Genomic DNA, 20924 nt, shown 5'->3' on the forward strand with positions numbered 1-20924 from the left:
GATGTGCAATTGCGTTGTCAGCTCAAACTGCTTTTTTATGTCAGATTTGACACTATTAGCAAGGTTGAGCTCATTTGATGAAAAAACATCATGCTACGATGTAAAACCAAGTCTCTAGTGTGCGAGCAAATGTGAGTGAAGAGTACTGCTTGTGATTGTGGAAAACTATTTAGCCACACCGGATGTCTGACTCCTGCCATCAAATCTTATGAACTTATACCATCAGAATCAAAACTCCCTATACATCTAACCTTAAATACAAATTACATTTTAAACTGTAATATAAATAAATTTAAACAAAATTATTTTTGCCAGTGAGAAAAACCTGAACTGTGTTTGAATGTTATTTTAGACTGTGATGAAATTATAAAATTTTATTAAGATTATTAAGCAACGTTTCGGTCACTCGAACGTTGCTTAATAAGCTTAATAAAATGTGTGCAGGATTTTTTCATATTCGTTGACTTTGCTGAAGCTTGTGCCCTACACACCTATTGATTGCTTCTCAGGTGTCTATTTGTGTACCCCCATTGTCACCTCGCGTACCCAGTTTGGGAAACACTGATCTACATCAAAGGAGACTTACACAGTACACCTTCTCTAGACCAGGGGTCGGGAACCTATGGCTTGCGAGCCACAAGTGACTCTTTGTTAAAAATCAAGTGGCTCACCGGGTGTCTCACCATTCACCAACATATTATCGTTTAAAACTTTCTAGAGAGCATTTTCCTGCAGAAAGTGTGCAGGAAGATGCTTAGCCCAAAAATAAGCGTTTCAAACAAAGGGCCAGAGACAGTTTATCATATATTACTTGGAGACATTTTACTATTTGAACTTTATTGGCGTACTGTTTTTGGGTGGCATTGTGGGAATGTAACCAAGGATAAAAGCAGCACCTGGGTAATGGAAGTCAGGTGCCTTGGTGATTAGGGAAACATGCCGTTTTTGACCGTAACAGCAATCGAAACTGTAAATGTAAGTGTAATCATAACCATAATGGTATCATATGATGGTGGGTGGTGGAGAAAATGTGTGACTGTTTGATATGTATTGAGAACTAAGAGGAGAACAGTGTGGATATTTGTGAGTTTGGACTTATGGAAACCTCTGGAACTGTGAACCTGAACAATTGTAGTGTATCGTAATTAGTGGAATATAATAAAGACATTTTTAATCTATACGCTGCATTCAAGGACTCTTGCTTTATGAGTTTAATACTTGCTCACTCCTGTTACTGGGTCACCTCTGGCTTTAATGGAACGTCGCTATATTGCTTATTTATGTTTTGGTGCAAAAAAATTAAAAATAAAAATAAATACTTCAGTGGACCTCAGGGAAGATAACACAATTATATATATATATATATATATATATATATATATATATATATATATATATGCATATATATATAATAAATAAAAAAAGAGTATGTCATGACCCCTTTAAAATGTTTGATTTAATGATTTATTAAATGTCAAGTGACATAACCATTGAGTAAAAGGTACTAAAACACTTTCCTTGCACCTTGAACACACATTTACAAAATGTAATTATTAATAAAAAATAAAAATACAATTTCAAACTTATTTTTCAAAGCAATAAATATTTTAAACGATTTTCAAATATGTAGAAAATTATAAAAAGTCAAATATCATAAGTTTTCTTAAGGTTACTCCATTTGACCTGAACAAAATGTGCCTTTTCATTAAATGAGCAATAAGCAAATGGATAATGGGCAAAAATCTATGTGCGCCCATTTCTACCATTGTACCAACAAAATTTGCTAGGCTTTCTATAATTTTGTGTGTCCTAGTGGGCCATCTAGTATAGTTTAGAGAATCATAAGCATTTTACATATGATAATGGAGACATTATCATATGCAAAATGCTTTGATTCAAAGTGGCATGTGACCAAGCTTTTAGAATGCAGCTGGTGAGAATTTACAGTATATCTGTGCAAGATCTACATAAAAAATGCAGTGTGAAACTAAATGGTCTATGAGGTGAGAGAGAAGAAAGGAAAGAGAGACCATACAAGTACATGTAGGAATGCCTGTATATGTGTGTGTGTGTGTGTGTGTGTGTGAGAGAGAGAGAGAGAGAGAGAGAGAGAGAGAGAGAGAGAGAGAGAGAGAGAGAGAGTGTTAGTTGGATTACTTCATGCATGCCATTAGGTTTAGAGGGAGATATTTGCTCCACAGGATCACACAATCACAACACTAATCCACAGTGGGAAAGAAAGAATTATAGAGAGAGTTCAGCAACCTATATCCAGTTCAATCCTCTAACATTACACAAACTTGCATGCTGTGTGGGACTGCAAACCACCTTATAATTGTCTTTATTTAAATGTTTGAATACATTTTAATATATTTACCCTAACAAGTCAAAATGTGCTTCTCCATTTAAAGCATTTTACTGCTCTTTAACTGGAATCATAAATAACCTCAAATGTAATTGTCTTAGTCCAAAAGGCAATATGTATATGCAGTAAATTATTTTACAATAACATTGGTTTTTGTATTTTTTTCACACAAAACTATTGTATAACACTTTTATCCAAAGTGACTCAGAATACATTTAAGGTATAAATTTTTATCAGTATGTGTTTCCCCTGGAATCAAACCCATGATTTTGTAATTACTAGTGTCATGTCCTTCAAGTTGAGCTACAGGAACAGCCTTACAAGAACTGGAATATAGTGATTCAGATATAATGAGTCATATGAGATACTTGCATGCTACTCTTACAGGTCCCACTTTATATTAGGTGTCTTTAACTACTATTTACTAACTTTAGAATACATACAATACAATGTACAGTTGAAGTCAGAAGTTTACATACACTTAGGTTTAAGTCATTAAAACTCATTTTTTAACCACACCACACATTTCATATTAGCAAACTATAGTTTGGGCAAGTAGTGTAGGACATCTACATTGTGCATGACATGAGCAATTTTCCAACAATTGTTTACAGAGAGATTGTTTCACTTTTAATTGACTAAATCACAATTCTAGTGGGTTAGAAGTTTACATACACTAACTTAACTGTGCCTTGAAGCAGCTTGGAAAATTGCCTTCAGACAATTAGCCAATTACCGTAATTTCTGATAGGATATGTACTGAACTGGAGGTGTGCCTGTGGATTTATTTTGAGGCCTACCTTGAAACTCAGTGCCTCTTTTCTTGACATCACTGGAAAATCAAAAGAAATCAGCCAAGACCTCAGAAAAGAAATTGTGGGCCTCCACAAGTCTGTTTCATCCTTGGGAGCAATTTCCAAATGCCTGAAGGTACCATGTTCATCTGTTCAAACAATAGTGCGCAAGTATAAACACCATTGGCCCACGCAGCCATCATACTGCTCAGGAAAGAGACTCATTCTGTCTCCTAGAGATGAATATAGTTTGGTGCAAAAAGTGCAAATCAATCTCAGAACAACAGCAAAGGACCTTGTGAAGCTGCTGGAGGAAACAGGTAGACAAGTATCTATATCCACAGTAAAACAAGCCCTATATTGACATGCTCCAAAACTGCCATAAAAAGTCAGACTAGAGTTTGCAAGTGCACAAGGGGACAATGATCTTAATTTTTTGGAGAAATGTCCTCTGGTCTGATGAAAAAAATATCAAAATCTTTGGCCATAATGACCATCGTTATTTTTGGAGGAAAAAAGGGTGAGTCTTGCAAGTCATAGAACACCATCCCAACTGTGAAGCATGGGGGTGGCAGCATCATGTTGTGGGGGTGCTTTGCTGCAGGTGGGACTGATGCACTTCACAAAATAGATGGCATCATGAAGAAGGAAAATTGTGTGGATATATTGAAGTAACATCTCAAGACATCAGCCGAGAAGTTAAAGCTCGGTCGCAAACAGGTCTTCCAAATGGACAATGACCCCAAGAGTACTTCCAAAGTTGTGGCAAAATGGCTTAAGGACAACAAAGTCAAGGTATTGGAGTGGCCATCAAAAAGCCCTGACCTCAATCTGATAGAAGAATTGTGGGCAGAACTGAAAAAGTGTGTGGTGAGCAAGGAGGCCTGCAAACCTGACTCAGTTACCCCAGTTCTGTCTGGAGGAATGGGCAAATATTCCAGAAACGTATTGTGAGAAGCTTGAGGAAGGCTGCCAAAAAGTACAAACAATTTAAAAGCAATGCAACCAAATAATAACAAAGTGTATGTAAATTTCTGACCCACTGGGAATGTGATGAAAGAAATAAAAGCAGAAAAAAATTATTCTATCTACTATTATTCTGACATTTCACATTCTATATTTAATATTTTTCAAGATCCACGCATCTTATCAAATGGCATGACACTGCGGAGACTCACAGCATATGAAGGCTCATGCTATTCTACACGATGCATGCACAACTTACCACATGCCCCATTGGGAGAGAGAACCACTCATCGTGACAACGAGGAGGTAACCCCATGTGACTATACCCTCCCTAGCAAATGAGCCAATTTGGTTGCTTAGGAGACCTGACTGGAGTCACTCAGATTTGAACTCACGACTCCAGGGCTGAGCTGAGCTACCCAGGCCCAATGACGTTTCGCATTCTTAAAATAAAGTAGTGATCCTAACTGACCTGTGACAGGGAATGCTTTCTATGATTAAATGTCAGGAATTGTGAAAAACTGAGTTAAAATGAATTTGGCTAAGGTGTATGTAAACTTCTGACTTCAACTGTATTTATTGTGTAACTACATGTTGTTCTGCAAAATTCTCACAAGATTCACATTTGCTGCTACTGAGGTTGAGGTATGATTAAGTTTAGGGGTTAAGGGTTAGGGTAAGGATTGGGGTAGGGTTGGGTCTATGGTTACGGGTTAACCATAGTGCTCTAGCGCAGTAGTCATGTGAAGTGTGATATGGGTAGCTGGTTACCTATGTTAAGTGTTGAAGGTCCTCCAGGAGTGATGCTATAAATCTGCAGGAACTCCCTCGGCCTGCTGCCGCCCACAATGTTAAAGCCAAAGCCTCGTCGGCCCTTACACAGACGAGTGTGAACAGTGAAGCCTTTCAATTCACTTGGCTGATCTGTAAACTCTACCACTAAAAAGTAGAAAACAACAGAGAGAGAGAGAGAGAGAGAGAGAGAGAATGATGCTCAACTGACAGCCAGACTCATGGAAAAAAGTGAAAATGCTTGATTTTACAAAAGATCGATGGTGCAAAGTCGAGCATTGCACTAGAAGAGAAAAAATATATATGGCATTTTATTAAGGAGACGCGAATGTAATGGAAAAGGTTAAATTGAAGTAGAAGCGACAGAAATGTATTCGCATGTCCAAGTCCGTCCAAATGTTTATATAGAACACGTAGAACAGTGGAGTCACACAAAACATTGTAGTATTGTACCATAGCATTTCTCCCAAAATATAAAAACACAACTAAAGCACGCAAGTATTTAGAAGCCATTATGACCCTCTCACCCCTCAAATGTGAAATATGTGTAGTTATACCGCCCTCTACATTTATCAATGATGAATTCATAAACTGTATTTCTAACAGACTGCTGGGCTGAAACCTTTTGTTGGCCACTTTCTCCTGAACTTATTAAATAATATTTGGTAGTTTCCTTACACTACCGTAAAATAAGAATATTAGTTATGCTATTTACCAGCCTGTGTTAGACACGCTCATTTATTGCTAGCTTTTAGAGTCCTGAAATGTTGAAATTCTATATGTATATAATATATATTTAAAGTATGTGTGTGTGATGGTGGGCTAATGTGTGTGTATTAGGTAGTGGGCTAAAGCACAGAACTAGAAAGCAGAAGGTTGCCAGTTCAATCCCCACAGCCACCTTGAGAAAATCACTTAACTCCAGGTTGCTTTAGGGGGATTGTCCCTGTAATAAGTGCACTGTAAGCGCTTTGGATTAAAGCATCTGCCAAATGCATAAATGTAAATAAAGTGTGTGCAGAATTGTTTATGATGGACTCCTCCTATTCCTTGCCACTGCCAGAGAGACCAGAGCTGAGCTGTTTATACTCCTCCCAATAAATCACTAAAGGACACAGGAAAATAACCCTGATACCAAATATTTAGCCTAATGTAGCTCCATAAAAATAAAAACACAAAAATGACATAAATATGCAAATTTGTCTGCAGGGCTAGTGTAGCAATTAGAATTGTTAAAATAGTCCTTATTATTTATAAGAATAGTTTATTTATAAACAACTACTGCATGTACTGTGTATAAAATATTTGACATAAAACTGTTGAATGACCTGAATCTGAACAAAACTGACCAGCCAAAAAGCTATAGAATAGAATAGAATAGATGAGTAAAATCTTACATTCAGTCATGCAGACATTCTCTCTGCTGTGAGTTTGGTGGTTAAGCCAAGAGGATGGGTTTAGCTGAGGACTGCAGGACAAACACATACCACAAGATGTCAGTGTTGTGATATAGGAAAGTCAGTTAATCAACACTACTTGTCTGTAAGAAAACAGTTGGGCAAATTCACTAACACACTTAGAGGGATAGTTCACCCAAAACTGAAAATTCTGTCATCGTTTACTCACTCTCATGTTGTATGACTTTCTTTCTAAATGTCCAGGCTGCTCTTTTCCATACAATGGAAGTGAATGGGTCTTTGGGCTGTCTAGCTCCCAAAACGACCAAAGAAAAAAATCACCATAGTTTTACGATTTGATGTGCTATATTCCAAGTCTTCTAATGCCATATGATAAATTTTGATAAACAGTGAGGAATATGCAATCACAAATGCAATTGGAGGGCTACTACGGAGGAGAGATTTTTAAGGACAATTCCCTTAAGATTGTGTCTCAAGGAAATTTATGACAGTATGCATGTTATCTTTAAAGTGTTGTGGACATTTAAGGGAGCCTGGGTAGCTCAGCGAGTAAAGACGCAGGGAACAGTGTGAGCCTCCACACGAGCTATGTCTCCACGGTAACGCATTCAACAAGCCATGTGATAAGATGCGCGGATTGATGGTCTCAGACATGGAGGCAACTGAGATTCGGCACACCCACAAATGACAGAGTGCACCTTAAAAGTATTTTTTATTTTCAAATGTTGAAAGTGAAAGTGGAGATTTATAGTTAAAGTGAAAGTGGATATTTATGTTTAAAAGGACTTATATATTGACCTGTTTCTCATCCACACCTATCATATCTCTTCTGAAGACATGGATTAAATCACTGGAGTTTTCTGAATAATTTTATACTGCCTTTGTGATTTTTGGACCATCAAAGTTCTGCCCAACATTCGCTTGCTTTGTGTGGACAAACAGATCTCAAAAATTCTTCTAAAAATCTTTGTTTGTGTTCAGCATATGAAAGAAAGTAATACACATCTGGGATGGCATGAGTGTGAGTAAATTATGAGCATTTGTCCTTTTTTGGGTGAACTATCCCTTTAAGGACATATTTTTCATATACTGATCATTAATATTCTTACTCTTTGAAGTAGGGATTCCCTGAGTCACTGCACATCATTCCCCAGCTTTCAGACCCTGTCACTCGTGCACTTCTACGGTGTCCGACCCCATTCCCCAGGGCACGTGATTGGCTGGGGGATGAAGTGGGGGCAGGAGAACTGCTCGCCCTGGCCAAACCACCTAAACACCAATACAGAGAAAATGAGAAACTTTTGTAATGAAACGGCTAACTGAAACACAAAGTATATTCTGACAGAAAGCTAGAATTTTCTTATCCATTAAATAATTATTGGGTTTATTTTCTATTAGATGCATGATATAAAAAGCCAGAAAGAAAATAAAACCATCGTGCATTGCCATTATATATTTTCTACAAGCATTGTGTGTTTGTGAACGACCATGTTTGTACTACTGCAGAGGGTTTAATCCCATTCCGTACACACAGTTTGGTTATTTAAGGGAATAACATCCTCATTTCATGGCCAAATTCACTTCCAAAAGATTCAAAGACTAATTTTCATTAAATCAGTATAGTGTAAATGGAACCAAGCAGAATAACTAGTTTTTAATGCAGTAATAAGAAATGCAAGGTAGTTTAAAAACAGCAGATTAACATTTTTAGATGTTGGTTTACTACCAAATTGACAGATGATTAAAGTTTCTCTTGTCACCTGTATTACAAAAAAATAACTAACACCCAAAACACGAACTACTGCTCCCAGTAGCCGAAGCTGGAAGTGTTGTGAAGTAAAATGTCCACAAGGTGGCACCAAAAGTGAGTTGTTGTTTTTTTTTTTTATATATATTTTTAGTTGTAATTGATCTAGCCTAATACAGTCAATAGGAATGCATATTTTAATAACCCTACTCCCTAACCCAAACTACAAACCTAAACCTAACCATTCAAAAAAATATTTTAGAGCAAAAACGCAACATTCGGAAGCAGCATGTAGATTTCCCATGTTATTATGTTGGTGTGAACGTGGCAAATAATTTCCTTTCAGCTAAAAAGAAACAGCAAGATTGTAACATCAACTGAAGTTCAGGCTCCTCACTCTTTGTCTAAAGGAAATCACTTCAGTGTCAACTCTGAGAAGTAAGCAGGATCAGCATCTAAGGGAAGGACCAGCACATTTAATCCATAGGGACAGATGGGTATGTAAACCTCCTCTGTTGATTGGCTTCAATGTCATGCTGTGATCGATGCCGCTGTCATCTGTGCCACTGCCCATGGGGTGAAGAGACTCAGAGCAGACAAAAGTGCACAGACAGACAAAACCCAAGTGAAGTTATGAAAGAGTTGACTGGACAGTTTTGGCTTGAAGTCTAAACTTCTGACAAACTGTAAGGCTGGTTGAAACTAAGGTTGAATTACTAATCCAATTTGTCACTACTTATTATAAAATTGCTAGAATATGTTAAGTCTATGTTAGGGATAATGTACAGCCAACCAGTCATTATCGCAAAATGAACTTTGACTTGAAGTGGACCACACTTATTCCATGAGAAAATACATACTTACCAAAGAAATACTTACAGTGTCAAGAAAAATATGTGAACCCTTTGGAATTAGCTGGTTTCCTGCATTAATTGGCATAAAATGTGATTTCATCTTCATTAAAGTCAGAAGTATAGACAAACACAATGTGCTTAAGCTAACAATACAAAAACAAGTATAAACTTTATTCTCTTTATTGAACAAATACCATTAAATATTCATAGTGCTGTGGAAAAAATTAATGAAATGAGAACTGGAAGTGTGGGTTAGAGCTACTTTGACATCAAAAAAGCACTCAAACATTTTGAGCTTGCTATTCACAAGAACCATCTGCTGACGTGTGCCATGCCTCACAAAAAAAGATTTCAGAAGACCAAAGATCAAGAAATTGTTGTTTTGCAAAAAACTGGAAAGATTTATTAAAAAGTTATTTGTTATTTGGAAAGTTATTTTGAAGAGCTTAGATATTCATCTGTCCACAGTTGGACAAATTGTATATAAATGGAGACGATTTAGTACTATTAGCTACTCTCTCTAGAAGTGGCCATCCAGCCAAGCTGACTCTAAGGTCACACCGCAGAATGATCAATGAGGTAAAAAATTAACCCAAGAGTGACAGAAATGAAGAAATCATTGGAACTGGTTAACATCTATGTTCATGAGCCTACTATACAGAAAACATTAACAGAATTGGTGTCCATGGCACGAAACATTTCTGCATGCCTTAAGTTGACCACCTTGACACTCCACAATGCTACTGGGAAAATGTTTTGTGGACTGATGAAACTAAGGTTGCATTGTTTGGAAAGAACACGCAGCACTACATATGGTGTAAAAAGGGCACCACATATCAACATTAAAACATCATACTAACAGTGATCAACGGTGGAGGGAAAATCATGATTTTGGCTGCTTTGCTGCTTCGGGCCTGGACCGCTTGCAATCATTGAGGAAAAAATATTTCCCAAATTTCTAAGATATCCTACAGGATAATGTCAGGGTGTTTGTATGCCGCCTGAAGCTCAGTAGACGTTAGGTGATGCAGCAGGACAATGACACTAAACATCAAAGTAAATCCACTAAAGAATGGCTTCAAAAAAAGGAAATCCACCTTTTTGAGTGGCTTATTCAGAGCCCAGACCTAACCCCAATAGAGATGCTGTGGAATGACCTCAAGAGAGCCATTCAATCCAGACATCCTAAGAATATGGCTGATCTGAAGGAGTTCTGTAAGGAAGAATGGTCCAAAATTTCTTCTGAACGTTGTGCAGGTCTAATCCGCAGCTACCGGAAACACTTGGTTGAGGTTATTGCTGCCTAAGGAGGACCAACCAGTTATTAAATCCCAGGGTTCACTTACTTTTTCCACAGCACTATGAATTTTTAATGGGATGTGTTCAATAAAGACATAAAAGTTTATAATTGTTTTTGTGTTAGCTTGAGCACATTGTGTTTGTATATACTTGTGACTTTGATAAATATGATTTCACATTTTATGATCAATTAATGCAGAAAAACAGCTAATTCCAAAGAGTTCACATACTTTATCTTACCACTGTACATGGACATGAAATATTGACAGAACAGACCATGAGCAGAGCAATATGGGGAACATTGGTTGTCTGGATGCATGGTCAGTTATACAGTGTGTGGAGGCGTGGGCGTGGTCGAGCGTTCATCTGGGAAGAGAGGAAGTGGTGAGGGTTTTCACCTGAGATTAATTGCTGGTAATTGCTCTTTCTTTATGCACAGTGAGAGATGAGGGAAATAAAAGGGGCTAGGCCTGAGAGTGAGGGAGAGAGAGCCCCAGCTGACAAGCTTTGTGTGTGTTGGCAATGCTATTCCCTCTTGAGTGTTTATATATGAAGCTTCACCGTTACGCAGAAAGAATGCAGAAAGCGAACTTGTTTGTGTGTGTAAATAAATGTACCTCTGAGTTGGTTTTGCCATCTCCCGCTTACTCATTCCTCATATCATTACACTGGTGCCGAAACCCGGGAATAGACGAAGAATACGCTGTCATGGAGTCATCGTCGCTGGAGGAAGTCTTCAGGTCCCTTGCCAGCATTCACCAGGGCCAACACCAGGCACTTATGGAGCTTTGGTGAGAGCAGCAACACCACTTTGAGGTGCTCCTTTGGGCCCTGGAGAAGGACAGGTGGGTGCTGCAGAGCTCAGTACCCCAGGAAGGGGTGGCATCCCTGTCCTCGGCAGCAGCACACCCCCACGTGTTGCTCACCAAGATTGGGCCTAAAGATGATCAGGATGCCTTCCTTGAGCTCATTGAGCACACAGCCGAAGCTCTGAAATGGCCACTGGAACAGTGTGCAGTCCATCTTCTGAAGCTGCTGACCCGGGAAGCCCATATCGCAGCACAAAAGCTTTGTGTGAAGAAGTCCATCTTGCAACGGGTCAGACACAGCCCAGAAGAACACCGCCAGTGTTTCCGCTCCTTAACGATGAGCGAGGTTGGCCGTTTGCCAGTGGGTGCTGGCCAAGGAGGACAGTGATGCTGATGATGTCATCAACCTGGTCGTGCTGGAGCAGTTCCTCTCCTGGTTGCCGAATGAGATGGCAGAGTGGGTCCAGTGCCACCGGCCGGCAAGTGTCGTTGAGGAGAAATGTCCACAGTGTGGCGCCAAAAGTGAGTGTATTTTTTGTTGTAAATGATGTAGCCTAATTCAGTCAATAGGAATCCATATTTTATCAACACTACTCCATAACCCAAACCCGAAACCTATACCTAACCATCAGTGGAGCAAAAATGTGAGTTGAGCAAATTTTTCCATTGGCCTCTATTCATCATGGCTGCCTAATAATCCCTATATAAATTGTTTCATCACTTCCACTGATGTGGCCCTTCTTTCCAGTGATAGCTGGTGTGTTGTGAGTGTTCTGGCACACTATGGCAACTGTTGCAACATTTTAAAGTATATAAATGTAAGAAATTATTACTATTATTATTGGTCATTTAATATCGTTAAATAAAATGGCAAAACTAGTACTTTCCATTTATAGTAGCATTTATATAAATGGGTGCCAAAATCATCAATGTAAAATGTCGATTGGGCTGTTAGATGGAATCTGTCCCTAATTCACCTAACTCTATTCATTAAGTTAAAGTGGATATGAAGGTACCCAGCTGGGACCCGAACATCTGCAACCTGCACTCTGTATGAAGGTAATTAGCATATTCCCACTAGAAACATAGGCCCAGCTGTAAACACACACACACACACACACACACACACACACACACACACACACACACACTGGGTTGTGGTGTCATTTTAACACACTTTATCTGCTTTAAAGGCACTGATGTTTACCAAGAGGGGGGTGAGAGCTAATAATAAAGTTTAAGACCATAAACTCTGACATGCAGATGCTATTTTAATAATCATGTTGGATATGGTATAAGTCTGTTCAGTTCAATCTTGGTAACCCTCCCGGTCAGCTATTTTCCATGTAGGCTATAGACAAAGCTCTAGTATATTAAATAGAAAGACTGAACTGTTCGTCATGATTATGTTTAGCATTTCAAACCTGCAATATAATCTGACAATTATAAATTTAGCTTTAGCCAAAAATCTCGCTAAAAATCTCGGCTGGTCCAGGTAGAGTGCATGACTGGGTGGACCAAGTTTCTGAACACCAAATAGGCATTGTTGATGTGTAAATGTTGCTGCTCATTATTAATATTTTGGGGTTTTAACGTCAGACATCCCTGGATTTCAGAACAATACATTGCACAGCGAGAGTCTAATAAATGAGCTTTTTGGACATTTTGAGTTCTGACAGTTTTACGAGGGGAAAATGGTGTAGAAGTCATAACATAAAGCATAACCTGACAAACATAATCCTGACAGTGATGTCATATTTTTCAAAGTGGGATCTTCCATGCCCTGTGGATTATGTATTTCAGAACAAAACACAAACAAATGCATGCCTGGTAGGCAAACTGTAGTAGGCTCAGATGGTCTATGACTATCAACCTCTTAAAGGTCTGCATGATGTTTAAAGTGCAGGCAACTGGCTTGTAGTCTTTATGAATGCTGGGAAGCTCCATCTTGGCCAAACTAATTTGACTTACCCTTCTGTCACTCACTCGACGTTGTGTCGAATGAAGTGACACAAGGGGTCTTCCTTGGGAGCCTCACGTACTTGAGAAACTTGAGAAAAGGCCAATGAGAAATTGGCAGACAGATTTTGCATGTCCCGCCCCCAGACATACGGGTAAAGGGAAGCGGGCATGTGTCTGTCAGTCAGATTTTTTTCTTCAGAGGCGAGCGGTTGTGCAGCAGCAAGCTGAAGTTTCACCACTGTTCCACTCACCCCTGTTGGCAAGAAGCACTGTTGTTGGACCCTATCTATCAGTGACACCTGCCTGGAGTTTGGTCTGGCAAATACTCAAGTTATTCTGAGACCGCGACCGGGCTACTTGCACAAGGTTAATACGACCCCCTTCAGGGATCAGGTTGTGAACCTGCAAGTGCTTCCCCTTGAGGAGGCAGACCCAGCCTTTTCGTTGCTGTGTCCAGTATGTGCTTTGAGTATCTATTTGGACCGCACATAGAACTTTAGATGTTCTGAGCAACTCTTTGTCTGCTTTGGCGGACGGCAGAAAGGGAACACCGTCTCCAAACAGAGGTTAGCTCACTGGGTCTTTGACGCCATCTCTCTGACTTACCCCCTTGCGGGTTCGAGCACACTCGACGAGAAGTGTGGCATTCTCGATGGGCACTGGCCAACGTCACCTCCCTAGCAGACATCTGCAGAGCAGCGGGCTGGGCAATACCCACTACTTTTGCCAGATTTTACAATCTCAGGGTTGAGTCAGTCTCGTCCCATGTTTTGTCAGGTCCGAGCCAGTAGAACTCGGTAATGCACCTAGCGCCCTTCACCAAGTTGATGCAGTGCACTTTCTCTCCCAGGTTAGCCACTAAGCGTTGCCTCCTGGATGTTCTTTCTCCCTAGCCTTCTGGCCTGCGAATTCAGCGGAGCAATTTGCGACCAGACCCACTTAGATCCACAAGTGTTCTGTACTGGGGTAGTGCTCCACAGGCTAAATTACCTCTTCAGGCAAATCCCTGTGATGTATTTTACGTGGTATGGTCCCCCTGTCGGCGGACCCGCATCTCCCTTGGGTAGTCCCACTGCCCCCGGTCGCTGTGTTTGTAGAACTCCTCCCTCATCAGGTAGGACCTACTGTTACGTTCCTGTGTTGTCTGCCCCATGTTTTCTGTTTCACTCGTCACTGATCACATTCCATGTCACGTTTTCCTTGTTGTCCGCCCCGTGGTTCACTGTCCTTGTCTAAAAAACTACAATTCCCACAATTCCTGGCCTCCCTCACTGCCTGCACTCATCATTGTTCTCACCTGTGTCTCGTTCAGTCTTCATTGTGTCTGTGTATTTAAACCCTGGTTCTTTGTTTAGTGACGGTCGATCGTTGTATGTTGATGGATGTTTTCCCAACCTGTGTTGCCCTTCAATGTTCTTCCGTGTTTTGTTTCTTTTCCCATCGTGGACCTTTTCATTTGTTCCTGTGTTTATTATTATTATTATTTTATAAATAAAGCTGCATTTGGATCCACACCTCCCGTCTGCCTTCTCCTGACTTCCCTTTTATAACACCTACCACCATGCCGCTCCAATGTGTGGCTTGACAACCCACGTGGTGTATTAGCCACATATCACCTCCCCCTAGTCTGGGCAGGATGTGGCCTCCCCAGGGTCTTTTCCCACTGAAAGAATAGGATCGGGAAAGACCGCCTTCCCCAACGCATTTCATAGCGTTAAGATAGCCCCAGCCGCTTCACACTCTATGCAAGTGACATAGAGAGTGAAAAGGCCGTGGCTGCCGGGATTGCTTCCATGCTGGTCATGTAGCACCTGTTCCCCCCTCAGGGGTGCTGGGAACCTAAGGTCTGTATGTGAAACCTTTTCTGGGGTAGCTTGCTTGCACCTGTGTTAGCAGTTTACGTAACACGGGCTAGTGCTTTTGAACGGGACACCTTACGTAACAACGTCGAGTGAGTGACAGAAGGGGAACATCACGGTTACTGTTGTAACCTCCGTTCCCTGAGGGAGTCCCTTGTGTCCCCTCTGCCTCGACACTAGAGCTACCACTGTAAACGGCCGTACCTTATTCTTGGCTCCTCAGTGCAAAAACCTGACTAACAGACACCCGCTTCCCTTTATACCCATATGTTAGGGCGGGACATGCAAATTCTGTCTGCCAATTTCTCTAGTTCAGAGGTACGCGAGGCTCCCAAAGAAGACCCCTTGTGTCACTTCATTTGACACAATGTCTCGTTCCCGAGGTTACAACAATAACTGTGACTATTTTATTAGCTAAACTATAGGAAACATTTTTGTTGTAATTGGCATTTACTGTACATAAATCAAGATGGCTGGTAATTTACATAAATATAAGTTGATTGTGTATTAAAAAAAAAAGAAAAAATGAATTCAATTATCCAAAATCTGTGAGAATACTGCTGTGAGAAGCATTTGTAATTTAATATATTGTGCTTTGTGCTCCCAGATTCTCCTCAGATTCAAATGTGGAATAATAATACAGGACAGGAAGACTTAAAATAAAGACACACAGGTAGGCTTTGTAGGCTTTTTAAGACGAAAGAGAACATTTTGGAGCTGACATCAGAGACAGATCGTGGTTGATAAAAGGAGCTTTCTGGGTATTATCTGCCTGGAAACAATTCTGTTAATGTGTCACTTTGAGTTGGAAGAGAAAAGAAAGATTGGAACATCTTTGTGATTGAACATTTAAAGCCACACTCAATTGTAGCATGTATTTATTTGCTTGTGCTGACATTATTTCACAGTAATTAAAATAATTTTATTATTTATAATGGTGTAACTTATATAAAATAAATATACACCAGCCAGCCACATCATTAAAACCACCTGCCTAATATTGTGTACATCACATTGTGAAATCACATTTCTTCCTCATTCTGACAGTTGATGTGAACATTAACTGAAGCTGCAGACCCATATGTGCTTGATTGTATGCACTACTGCCACACGATTGGCTGATTAGATAATGGCATGGATGATTGTTTGTGCCAGTTGGGCTGGTTTGAGTATTTCTGTAACTGCTGATCTCCTGGGATTTTCACATACAACAGTCTCTTGGATTTACTCAGAATGGTTCCAAGAAATTTCCAGCGAGCGGCAGTTCTGTGGATGAAAATTGTTGATCAGAGAGGTCAACAGAGAATGGCCAGACTGGTTCGAGCTGACAAAGTCTATTGAAACTCAGATAACCACTCTGTACAATTGTGGTGAGACTAATATCATCTCAGAATGTTTTTCTGAGATGTGGGTTGGCAGTGTTTTGGTGGCACGAGGGGGAACTACACAGTATTAGGCAGGTGGTTTTAATATTGGGACTGATCAGTGTATAATGTAAGCAATGGTTGGTATCGGCAAAAACACCTGACTATTTTGTGTGTGTATGACCCATATCATCCATATTTTTGCCTTAATACAAGAGAACCAAGAGGTCCATTCTAAAGTAGAAGCCCAGTTCTCCGTAATAACGATTATAAATGGCAGCATTATTTTTGGTTTGATTATTGTGAACACAAGGGTTTTTAACCCTTAATTTTTTAAAATAACTGCCTGTTCAGCTCAGGTTTTGGTGGACGCATTACCAATTTGCATAAGTTAAATGTTTAGATGTACATTTTAAATGTATACTTTAACAGAAACAGAAAGTTGAATTTTGTAAAGACAATTAGCTAATTTTACAGTGAATGTACCACTGTTAAGGTATTTAGGCACACAAATTGGCTAATAACAGTCCTTACATGTTAAAATCACTGTAATAGATGGCCTTTCATGATTTATTGCTTATTCAATAACTCATGTTTAATATTTATTTTTGAAATACATAAGAAATAATTCAATATACTGTATATACAATATTAATTAATATCTTTAAAATATTTTTGCCACAAAATATTTAATAGACCATATATTTTCTAATTTACATCATTAATATTTAATATTTATTACATTTTCTGTGCCAGCGTCAAGACTTTTAATACAAGTGCTTCTAGATTGTCACCTCAATTGTTTTACTATCATATCATTGCTGGTGCTGGTGAGCATAAACCTTCATGTATTACAATATGTCTGAAACAAGTTTGCAACAACAAACAATTAATTAGTCCACAATAAACGCAGAACTGCCGCATGAAGTAACACTGTCACAACCAATCAAAATATTATAATTCTTTTGTTTAAATATGCAGTTATGAGGATCGAGATTTTGGAGCAATGATATTTGATTGTGGGCAGAGCTACTCAGCATGATGCTGCAGAAATTGACAAAATGTCCTGTCTCTGATCGCTTCCTTGCGTTGTGGATGTTTAAGAAACAGTGTTAGTCATTACCAGGCCCATATGGACTCTACATACAAATATCTGCAAATTCAAAGTGGGTCTGGTCATTACATCCACTTGTCCACACAGAACACACACAGCATACCTCTGTGTCATCACTGCTCTGCCTACCTGACAGACCTGAGTCCTCCTCACTATTGTACCCCTCTTCACCCGCTTTCTCTAGGTTGCTGAGGGACTTGCAACGTGTGCAGAAGTTTCTCAGCAGGTTCCGGTGCTCCTGGTAGGTGATGGGGGGGCTATCAGCGCTGATGTGGACTGGACGAGGGGTTCCATAATAGTTCCCTAATCCAATGAAGATGAGAAGAGGCTGGTCAGGTTAAGTTCTGTCTAAAACACTAAAAATCAGTGGGAACTCAGTGAACAACAACAACTTACATTTCGGTCTGTTTCTTACACAAAATATTGTATAATGCTGAATGTAGCACTTAAGTCATGGGACTCATTTTATGGTTATTTTTAGAGCCACTTTCATTGTATGGGAAAGATTAGCCTGGACATTCTGATAAATCATTTCTTATTAAAAAAAGAAAAAAATCACAAATGCTTTGAGCAATATGAGGGTAAATAGATGATTTAGCATTCAAAATCCTCCGTTAAAGGGATGAATATGACATATTATGTATGAAAACCTTTTAAAGGGATAGTTCACCCAAAAAGGAAAATTCTCCCATCATTTACTCACCGTCATGCCATCGCAGATGTGTATGACTTTCTTTCTTCTGCTGAACATAAACAAAGAATATTGATTCTGACAACACTTTATAATAAATGTTGTGCTACTTTACATCAGATTATGCTAAAAAAAAATACTATTTACCCGGCTTGTATATCTAATACTCATGCACTTTCGTGAGTTTGACAGATGATGCCTGAATCTAAAAGTTGATTGGCTATTTTGTCACCAGGGTTGTAATAATCTCTAACACCTGTCTCTTGTTATAGTGATGTCAGAGGGAGACCTGAAAAGGTGCACTAGCGCATCAATTTGGGAGAGAGAGAGCGACCCGAGAGGCGATAAAAGGGAGCTGAGAGCCATCGAATGAGAGTGGAGTGACACGTGCCGGTGCGTGTGCGCGCGTGTGTCTGACTTTTCACACACAATGCATTCACTTGCATTGTATGGACCTACAGAGCTGAGATATTCTTCTAAAAATCTTCATTTGTGTTCAGCAGAAGAAAAAAAGCCATACACATATGGGATGGCAATGAGGGGGAGTAAATGATGAGAGAATTTTTTAGAGAATTTGAGAATATTTCTTTTAACAGACTAGCCTTTTGAAACAACACAAGCAGGTTTTCAAGGTCACTTTAATAGCACATATAGCTTTTCACTTAATTGAGGAAGCGGCGAGCCAGGTGAATTCTCCTTTCTCCATATTTATTCAGTTTCTTTTGTCACTTTTCAGTGCTGACAACAAAACAACACACACAGAATGCCACGTGTCACTCCTCTCCTGTGGCTCTCAGCACCCTTTTATCTCTCTGTTGCCTCTCACCGCAACACAGAACAACTGTTAGTAAAATTTGCCACAGGAGTAACTCCTTACCGCTCTCATATCCCGGTCTCGCGCTCCATTCACAAATCGCCATTCAACCACACCCTCACCTCCACAATAATCTATAATAATGCCATTGTATATGTTGTATATGTATATGTTTTCAACAGCTTTTAAAACCCTTTTCCTGATCCCCATCTTTGCGGTGGCAAGTAAATCATACGCCTGTGTCGGCAAGGTGAGAATGACGCTTATGGCATTCTGTAAATGCAGCTGCATTTTTAATGCTAATTCATTTTATTCATTTAATCAGTCGAGATTGGTGATCCTGCCCCTGAGAGCATGACTCAAATGCTAAAGGCATACGTATCACAGAGATGACAATAATGATGGAAGGAATAAAGAATAAGCTTCTGTTCCATTATGTTTAAAATAGTTTGTTATACTGAAATGCAATACATTTGCACTGGTATTCCTATTTTAGATGGTATATTACCTGTGTGATGGAAACTTATATTCAATATTTAGTATAAAAATTTTAGTAAAAAAAGTTGACCCACTGTGGCAGCAGTGAAGTCATTCAGGTTCCTGGGCTCTACCATCTCTCAGGACGTGAAATGGGACACCCACATATACTCCATTGTGAAGAAAGCTCGGCAGAACTGTGTCAGCAGCTCCTGTGGCAGGTTGAAATTCCTCAGCTGGCGAAGGAAGTACAACCTGCCATAGGAGCTGCTGACACAGTTCTACTCGGCCGTCATTGAGTCTGTCCTGTGTACATCTATAACTGTCTACTTTGGTTCAGCCACCAAATCAGACAAACGGAAACTACAACAGACAATCAGGACTGCTGAGAAGATTATTGGTGCCCCCCGCCCACCCTCCATGACCTGTATGTCTCCACCATGAGCAAACATGCAGGTAGAATCACTCTGGACCCCACACACCCTGCCCACTCCCTCTTTGAACTGTTGCCCTCTAGCTGGCACTACAGAGCACTTAGCACCAGGACATCCAGACACAAGAACAGTTTTTACCCTCAGGCCATTTTCCACATGAACAATTAAACTGCATCAGGACTCCCCCATAGTGCAATACTGTACCGGTAAATACATATCTCATATACATTTGTAAATTCACATATTTAATAACTGTACATACCCCTACCTTGCACATACATCACCACTTGCACATATACATATGCCATTCTGTTATATGTCCTATTATTTGTGTTTATTTATATGCTTACCTTGTTTTATAAACTTAGCTGGTCTTTCAGATGAAGCTGGTTGAGAAAATAAATATTGCTGTTTAGGCTAGTCAAAAAGCCTGTGTAACACAGTTAAAGGATGGGCAAGGAGGAGGCGAGAACCGGCGTGTCAACATAAATGATAATTTAATTAAACTCAAAACACACAAACATCAATACACACACACACATGACGGACATGCCCGTAATTCTCTCTCTCTTGAACCATCGTCACCGGCCGCTTTTATCCTTCGACCGGACGCGAGATATTCCGACCCGGCCCCGCCCCCCTCCGCTCCACAGCCTGTTTGGAGCACCAGCATTCCATGCTGGGGGCCAGCAACCAAAACACATATGCTGGTGACCAGCTTTGTGGGACTTTTTCAGCAGAGGAGGCACTACTGTAAAAATTGTGTAAGCACTTTTGCAATTACTTGATTCTCTATCAGACAAATATTCCATAAAAACGTGGATATGATCGAAAAAGGGACACTGACCAATTCAGCAAAGGTTGTGCTTTGTTGAATAAATTGAACAAAGAGGGGGAAAGTGAGAGACTCAAAAGCATGAGTGGAACTAGGGGTTGGTTTCTAGCGATTAATCCCAGAATGTTTTCAATAAAGCCCTGAATGTTTTTCTCATGTGATGTCAAAAGTACCAGTACTTCAGTACAAGGTCGATAATACAATATAAATGTAATGATACCTGTCTTTCGACAGTATCCGTTTTACGAAATGCCAACTGAGGTATTTCACACCCAGATGCTGTCTTACTCGTGCGTTACATATGCAAGAAGAGCGCTCACAACTGATTGT

The 20924-nt window shown here is 39.8% G+C and overlaps 1 pseudogene; it reads right to left on the bottom strand.

The window, feature by feature from the left end:
- The window catches only part of LOC127620572 (membrane-associated guanylate kinase, WW and PDZ domain-containing protein 1-like), a 121761-nt pseudogene that overhangs the window by 46694 nt on the left and 54143 nt on the right, over positions 1–20924 (bottom strand).

Source organism: Xyrauchen texanus, chromosome 27, assembly GCF_025860055.1.
Source record: "Xyrauchen texanus isolate HMW12.3.18 chromosome 27, RBS_HiC_50CHRs, whole genome shotgun sequence".
Classification (NCBI taxonomy): Eukaryota; Metazoa; Chordata; class Actinopteri; order Cypriniformes; family Catostomidae; genus Xyrauchen; species Xyrauchen texanus.